Genomic DNA, 8,563 nt, shown 5'->3' on the forward strand with positions numbered 1-8,563 from the left:
GACTTTTAAAAGCTGTTCTTTTTGAAAAACATAAATTTCATAGCAAATGCTTGTTGAATAAATATCTGCTGTAGAGATACTGATCTTCTGTGCTTAATGCAAAGCAGCATTTTTTTTTTCTTGCTTTTGAGGCTTGTGATCTTGTGATTTAAATAGGCTTTAAATATCGTAAAAAGAGGTAAGCATTACCTATACTGTGCATGCGATTTTGAAAATGATTTTAAATATGTTTCTGACTTTGAGCAAGTTCATATTTTATGTTACTTGAAACCGAGAGTATTGTCTTGGTTTTAGTGTCAAAACACCTTATTCTTACAATACTGTGATTTTTTTTTCTCAACTGCCCTTTCTGAAGGGATAACAAATGACATAAAGGACATCCTGGGAAAATGTAATTCACATTTGGATGGTTAGAAGAACATTTATTATTATTTGGATATGAATATTAACTATGACCCTTGCTTTACTAAAAGTGTCAATAAATGCCAAAATTGTATTTGTGCCTTAATTCTTTAAAAGTTGAACCTGTATGCAAAGGTTTGTCAGAATAAAACTTTTCCTTATTGGAAAATACATGGCGGATGCTGTAGTTTTCAAGGACTGTTAGTGGCAAGGATGTGGCAGCTGATCCTCTGCCTGCTATGCTGCCCCCCCCCCCCACCCCAAATTACATAACTTAGGCCCCGTACACACGGTCGGACAAAACCGATGAGAATGGACCGAGGTTCAGTTTCATCGGTCCAAACCGACCGTGTGTATAGCCCATCGGTCTGTTTTCCTTCGGTCCAAAATTTTAAAACATGCTTCAAAACCGAACCGATGGACCGCTGCCCGATCGGTCCAAACCGATGGTTAGTACAGAAAAGCATCGGTTCAGAATCAAGTCGACGCATGCTTGGAAGCATTGAACTTCGGTTTATTCAGCACGTCGTGTGTTTGACGTCACCGCGTTCTGACTCGATCGGTTTTTGGAACGATGGTGTGTACGCACATCAGACCATCAGGCCACTTCAGCGGTGAACCGATGAAAACGGTCCGTCGGACCATTCTCATAGTTTTTTTGTCCGACCGTGTGTACAAGGCCTCACTGGTCCAATAGCTCCCCTGTACAAGCTATTCCATTTCTGTATCCTGTCCCATGTGATCCTTTTGGTTGTCTTGAGGAGTGACTCTAGCAGGTTAAATTACAGGTGCCTATCTCTGTTCTTCCCCAGGCAACTCTTAGCTGCTTTTGCCCGTCCCTGCAACAACCAGTATTTCTTCCAGCAGTGGTTGCCCTTTCTTCTCCTGCCTGCATGCTGGCACCTGAGGGGAGAGGGGTGGGCATTATAGCATTGTGGGCTGCGGGGATATGAAGAAAAAAGTGGGGATAAAAATAACTGAGCATTGGCCTGAGGAGGGACTCAGATGGCTTAGGAGTGTTTGTCTAGCTCCTTACAAAGACATCTGCTTCCTCTCACCTGCTCTCCCTCCTTATAGTATTTTATTTTTTAAGAGACCACAATAAACTAAACTTTCTGCTTGCCCCATCCCCTTATTTCACAGTGTAGTGTGGAGCATATCACAAGAGAAAACTTTATCACAGCTAAAAAAGGTATTTAGTTTCTTGTGAACTATACACTCTTGCTTTCATTGATGGGTTTGCTGATGATAACTCTGAACTTGCTAAAAAGGGTGTACTGACAGTTTAATGATTGTATTTGTGAAGGCCCCTGATAGATAGTAAGAGGGATGTAATGAAACCAACCTTGTTCTTTGAGAAGTGCCTAGAAATTAGGGCTTACCGGCCCAACCAAAGCTGGGGTGCCACTAGTCTAGATTTAGTGGGCAGATAGACTTGGCTCTAATATTATTGTTCTCTGCATTTGTTGGGTTTCCCCTAAGAATGGAATATTGTCTGCTTCTGTCTGTTAATGAGCAGTGTTCTTCAGTAGACTAAAAAATAATGAGTTATGAGAGAAAGAAAAAGAGAGAAGAGGGGGAAAAGCGAGTTAAACCTGCATAGGAACTGGAAAAGGTATGTCTTTAACATTCTGTATACTTCACTATATTCTACTCCCTTTTAAAATGTCTTTGCCCTAGAAGATTCACATACTTTTCCACCAGACCTTGACTATTTTAATAATTTTTTCAATAAAGATGAGAATGAAAAATGAAGTGTAGTATTTGTTTGACAAGATCTGTTTTCACTATTGTTATTATGACATAAGCATTACATTTTTTTTGAATCATACTGAAAGTCCCTAATGGTTCACTCAGCTCTGAATGCCTCTGACACTTGACAGGTTCACTGGAATGTTATTGTTATTGTAGAATTCACAACAAAGGTATTTTAACTATCTTTGCAAGCGTCAATGTGGAATTATTTTTACTAAGATGGTATAGGAATCATGTACCAATTCATATTTTTCAATAGATGTTCAGTGACTGCTTTCGATGAAAAGGAGGAAAGCCTCCAGCTCCAACCTCTTCTATTTGGTGGTCCAGCTTGCTCTGCTGCTCATTGTTGCCCAGTAGCTGAAAGAGCAGTAAAAAGATCTCCCAACATTACCTTCCCCTTTCAGCCATAGTAAACAAGAGATACTGATAGGAGGATCCTCTTTATACCAAAGGTAACAGCCATTTATTGATCTTTAGGTGGTCAATGACTTTTGGAAATCTGAACTGAAGGGACCATATATTACACTTTTCTAATAAGCCTCACACTCTTCCTCAAAACATTAACACATGGCTAGGTGTTACAGAATAACTTATAAATGTCATATATCGCAATAAATTTAAGGCAGACGTTTAATGCCAGTGAAGCCCACTTTTGGACGTGACCCTGCCACTAAAGGGTGCAAATCAAACTAGAACTATCCTGTTAAAAACAGTTTTTGTATATTTACTTTTCTGGAAGTCAATGTAGTCATAAACCACTGTGTAGAAGATGCCTGGCTGCTGCAGGTATCTGACAATACACTCACCTGCAATGCATGCTGTGACTGGCTTATGTGTCCCGTGGTGAAATCAGGATGTAAAAGGAAACCTTCCTAACAAGGATTCAAGCAGTAAAAAAAAAAAAAACTAACAAATGGTATAAGATATCCCTGTTATATTAAAGAGAAAACACTTTGGCTGGACTTGTTATGGTTCAGGTTAGTAGTTTAGAGTTTACTTTAAGGCCTTGTACACACGACCGAACATGTCCGCTGAAACTGGTCCGCGGACCAGTTTCCGTGGTCATGTCCGACCGTGTGTAGGGCCTAGCGGACAGTTTTCTGGCCTAGCGGACAGGTTTCCAGCGGACAAAAGTTTCTTAGCATGCTAATATTCCCGCCCACATCCCTTAGGCAGCAGAACAGTGTCTGTCGGGGAGAGTGGGCGGGGCAGACACATGAGAAGAGGACGAGAGGAGGGGGAGGAGTAGAAGCAGCTCCTCTCCTCTAACTGGTCCTGCGGGCAGCAAGGGGAGGGGAGAAATCGCCCTGCTCATCTCTCTCTATCTGGCGCTGTGTTGTGGCGGGGGTGGGGGATCTCTGCTATCAGGTAAACTGGGTGTCCCCTCTTGGCCTGCAACCCCTTGGTACACCCCTGGGGAGATGTGACATGCGGCCCGCCGAGGGCTGTTCGTGGCCGCAACCGGCCCGTGGGACGCCGCGGCCCACCGGGCATATGCCCGGTTTGCCCTATGGCCAGTCCGGGCCTGTATCCACCACCAAAGCATATTGGAATCTGTGCTACAGAACCACAACCTCAATGGTACAGATGCCGGCCTACAAACTCTAAATTACGAAGAGCTCATGGATTCAGGTGTGCATCCAAACCATATCACTTCCACTGGTACTCTTCTAGAACAACAGGAATCATTATAAAAATTCTCCTCCCATCAGGGTGCCTGGAAGAAGTCATTTCTGACAAAATGCATAGGGGAGAGCTATGTGCTGATGTCATAACGTTCTCACGTTGCCCGAAGTGAGGGTGGATTTGTTGTATTTGCCACCTGGATAAAGTTTTCTATTACGCAATCATTTTAATCTTTATGTAAGAGTAGTTTTTAGCTTAATAAACATTGTTGTGAAAGTTTTACACTATGTGGGATTTTTATAAGTTCTGCTAGAATGGTGATAGGTGGAAGATTTCTGTGAAGATTCCTGTTGTTCTAGAAAAGTACTAGTGGAACTGATGTGGTTCTGACACACTCTTGAATCCATGTTTTGTTATCGCAAGAGATGTTTACATTCCCTGTGATTTCAATAAAAGGGACAGTGTAAAAAAAAATGAATTAAATAAAATATATATATTTTTTTAAAGCACCCCAGACCCCGAGCGCACAGTAGTAAACTCTTACATTGATAATGCCCACACATGTAAACTGTGTTCGCACCACGCATGTGAGGTATCGCTACGAACGTATGAGTAAGAGAAATAATTCTAGCACTAATCCTTCTCTGTAACTCTAAACTTGTAAACAGATAAACAAACAAAGGCGCCTCTAAGTGCAGAAATAAAAACTTTTTAATATCCCTAAGAGGATTAAAAAACACTTACAAGATAGAGGATGAGAAGGAACGTGTAATAAGTGTATCCCAGTGATGTTCCGATGACAGGAAGGTCCCAGTATGTAATACTTCCAGTAAGATCCAGGATAAGACAGCTGGTGGACGCTGCAGGCTCTGGAAACACAATAACGATGTCTGGGTCAGTGTAATCGGCGCTCTCTCGTCGCTGTATTGCCTTCCACGCTGGAGCGCATACGGCGACCGCACAATGACGTCATCGCCCGGCACCGCGTGCGTTCCAGTGTGGAACGCAGAAGGGTGAGCCGAATCAGTGCTTTATGCACTACACATGTCTCCCTTCTATAAACAGGACAGCGTGGATAGTACACGCTGTCCTATCATTGTCGGCCATAGCCGGACCACGCTACATACCAACTACTGGCATATCCCCCCAACTGGATAGCAGCGCAACCTGGATCCGAGCTACCTCTTAGTTATCCACTGCCTCCATCCATGCTGCCAATCTTACTGCTGTGGCTGGGGACACCCTAAGATATCCTGCACCAGGAGACCCTCCATGACAGATTCCTAATCCGCTACAAGACTCTGCTTACTCTCATCCTCTGCAAACGGATAAGTACCGTTACTACGTTACATTTATTGCTTTGGAACTAACCGGTTCACATATAGCTTTACTAAGTACTGTATTTGAATCTGTCTCTACTTATACTATTATGCTGCTTGGCATTACTTGTTGTGCTTTCAAGTAACAGTTGTGGAATATCTTAAAAGCCACATACACTCTCAGATCATTTAAGCTAAAAATAGCTCTCTCAAGTAATTGCTAATTGCATACAGTATTTTCATATGCTACGTGCGTGACATTTGTTGTTAATTGTCTACGGGCTTACGCCCTAAAATACTGAACATGTTCACTGTACCTTTTCAACGCTAGGGGTTGAAGGCATGTTGTAATACCTCCACCCTTAGTAGCTCAACGCATTCTTATATGTGAAAGAGATGATGTAGTGAACCCCCAAACTCCTGTTCTCTGATTGGAGTGACGCCTGGGGTATAGTACTGATATTCACATCGCATAGAGAGCTGCATTGAAATCTTTCCTAACCTGCAGTTGTGGTTCACTCTCGTTCACAGTAGTTTGTGAGAGTCAGTGTGGAGCATGGAGCCCGGAAATGACGTCAGCAGAAGCGGGACGAAAACCAGCATGGAACGCAAACAGGAAGTGTGTCATCAGAAAGGGACGTGTTTCAGAACTGCTAATTGGTTTCTTCTTCAGCCAATGACGACAGCTCCATAGAAGTTAGACTTCTTATAGTCTATGGGCGGCACCGTACAAAAGGACACTGGTACAAAAAACAGATATCAACATAAGGTTTTTTAAATACATTTTAGATATTCTATAATAATACAAATTCTTACTCATAATATATAATTATCTTAATGAAGCTTATAATAACGTTTACCCCCAGTGCCATTTGTTTATGCTGGTTTGTTGTTATGCCCTTTTTCTTTTCTTTTTTAATGTTGTCAATGCAATGCCTGTCTGCACCTGTTTGTTACATTCCTTCTGTGTCTGTTTTTATTGTTCCCGAGTTTGTGTCTAAAGTCTGCAGTGACTATTCGGCGGACTCCTGCTGTCAAAGCACTGTCTTTCCTCTGCCAATTACCGCCCATAGCCCCGCTCACAGTGCCACCCATAGACTATATGAAGTCTAGCTTCTATGGAGCTGTCATCATTGGCTGAAGAAGGAACCAATCAGCAGTTCCAAAACGCAACCCTTTCTGATGACACACTTCCTGTTTGCGTTCCATGCTGGTTTTCGTCCCGCTTCCGCCAACGTCATTTCCATGCTCCATACTTTTCACTGACCCAGACAGAGTTATTGTGTTTCCAGAGCCTGCAGTGTCCACCGGCTGTCTTCTCCTGAATCCTACTGGAAGTATTACATACTGGGACCTTCCTGTCATCAGAACATCACCTGGATACACATATTACATGTTGCTTCTCATCCTCTATCTTGTAAGTGTTTTTTTAATCTGCTTGGGGATATTAAAAAGTTTTTATTTCTGCACTTGGAGGTGCCTTTGTTTGTTTATCTGTTTATCATTAGCGATCGCTTTGTCTCTCTGAGTGCAGCCTGAAGTGTATGAAGATGCCTATCTCTTCCAAAACAGACTATTTGCTAGGTCCTGACATCCGGAGCACCCTTGATATATACTTTTTTCTGAACTCTAAACTTGTAACCTATACAAATTTTTAAAGCGCCGCCTACGGAGATTTTTAAGCACCGTAATTTGGTGGCATTCCACAAGCACAATTTTCAAGCGTGACATGTTAGGTATCTATTTACATAGAAAAAATGCATTACAAAAAAAGCTGTGCAAAAACCCTGTGACCTAATAAAATTGCAACAACCACCATTTTATTCTCTAGTGTCTCTGCTAAAAAAAACGAATGTTTGGGGGGGGTTACGTGATTTTATAGCAAAAAAATACAGATTTTTACTTGTAAACAAGTGTCAGAAAAAGGCATGGTCCTTATTGGTTAAAAAAAATATATTATGTGTGGGGATTCTAGCCAAAAATTATGATTTTTACAGGTAGACGAGAAATGTCATAACTGGCCCCGACTGGAACTGGTTAATTTGAATACATGTCCAAACAGATTGTCAGAGACTAGCCACTTAAGGACCGCCTCCTGCACATTTACGTCGGCAGAATGGCACGGCTGGGCACAAGCACGTACATGTACGTCATCTTTAAGTGCCCACTGACCCGCTTGCCCGCGCCAACTGGTCCGAAGCTCCGTGACCGCGGCCGTGGGACTCGTGGACCCGATCGCCGCTGGAGTCCTGCGATCGGTCCACGGAGCTGAAGAACGGGGAGAGCTGTGTGTAAACACAGCTTCCCCGTTCTTCACTGTGGCGCTGTCATTGATCGTGTATTCCCTAATATAGGGAAACACAATCAATGACGTCACACGTTCAGCCCCGCCCCCCTACATTTAGAAACACAGATGAGGTCACACTTAACCCCTTCAGCACCCCCTAGTGGTTAACTCCCAAATTGCAATTGTCATTTTCACACTAAACAATGCATTTTTAATGCACTTTTTGCAGTGAAAATGACAATGGTCCCAAAACTGTGTCAAAATTGTCCGATATGTTTCCGACATAATGTCGCAGTCACAAAAAAAAATCGCTGATCGCCGTCATTAGTAGTAAAAAAAATAATAAAAATGCAATAAAACTATCCCCTATTTTGAAAACGCTATAAATTTTGCACAAACTAATTAATAAACGCTTATTGCGATTTTTTTTTACCAAAAATAGGTAGAAGAATACGTATCGGCCTAAACTGAGGAAACATTTTTTTTTATATATTTTTGGGGGATATTTATTATAGCAAAAAGTTAAAAATATTGAATTTTTTTCAAAATTGTCGCTCTATTTTTGTTTATAGCGCAAACAATAAAAACCGTAGGGGTGATCAAATACCACCAAAAGAAAGCTCTATTTGTGGGAAAAAAAGGACGCCAATTTTGTTTGGGAGCCACTTCGCAGGACCGCGCAATTGTCAGTTAAATCGACGCAGTGCCGAATCGCAAAAACTGGCTGGGTCCTTTACCTGCCTAAAGGTCCGGGTCTTAAGTGGCTAGAATAGCCATTTTTTTTTTAATAAATTCTGCTATTCCTCTATTTGAAACTGCTCCTGGAAAAATATTTTGTCACTATATTTTAAACTAATATCAGAAGAATTCCTTGTTCTACTGTTTATCATTGGTGCTGTATGTGTATTAATCTGCATTTTGTCTGGGCTGTGTCACAATATTTTAACTGAAATGAATTTAGCCCTATATGCCACTTGATTGGAACAGATAAGCATTGGTTCTACAAAGATATTATGAAAAATTGCAAAGCATGTCAGCATTCAATACTTCCTAATAAAAAGAGAACATTTTTCTTTGTGGATACCCATTGTAGTTTTCTCTTCCTGCCTCTAAATGACTAAATGTTACCTACACATAATAGTAGGAGGAAGGACATTGTACAGTTGACATT

This window comes from Rana temporaria, chromosome 2 (genome assembly GCF_905171775.1).
Source record: "Rana temporaria chromosome 2, aRanTem1.1, whole genome shotgun sequence".
NCBI classification, from domain to species: domain Eukaryota; kingdom Metazoa; phylum Chordata; class Amphibia; order Anura; family Ranidae; genus Rana; species Rana temporaria.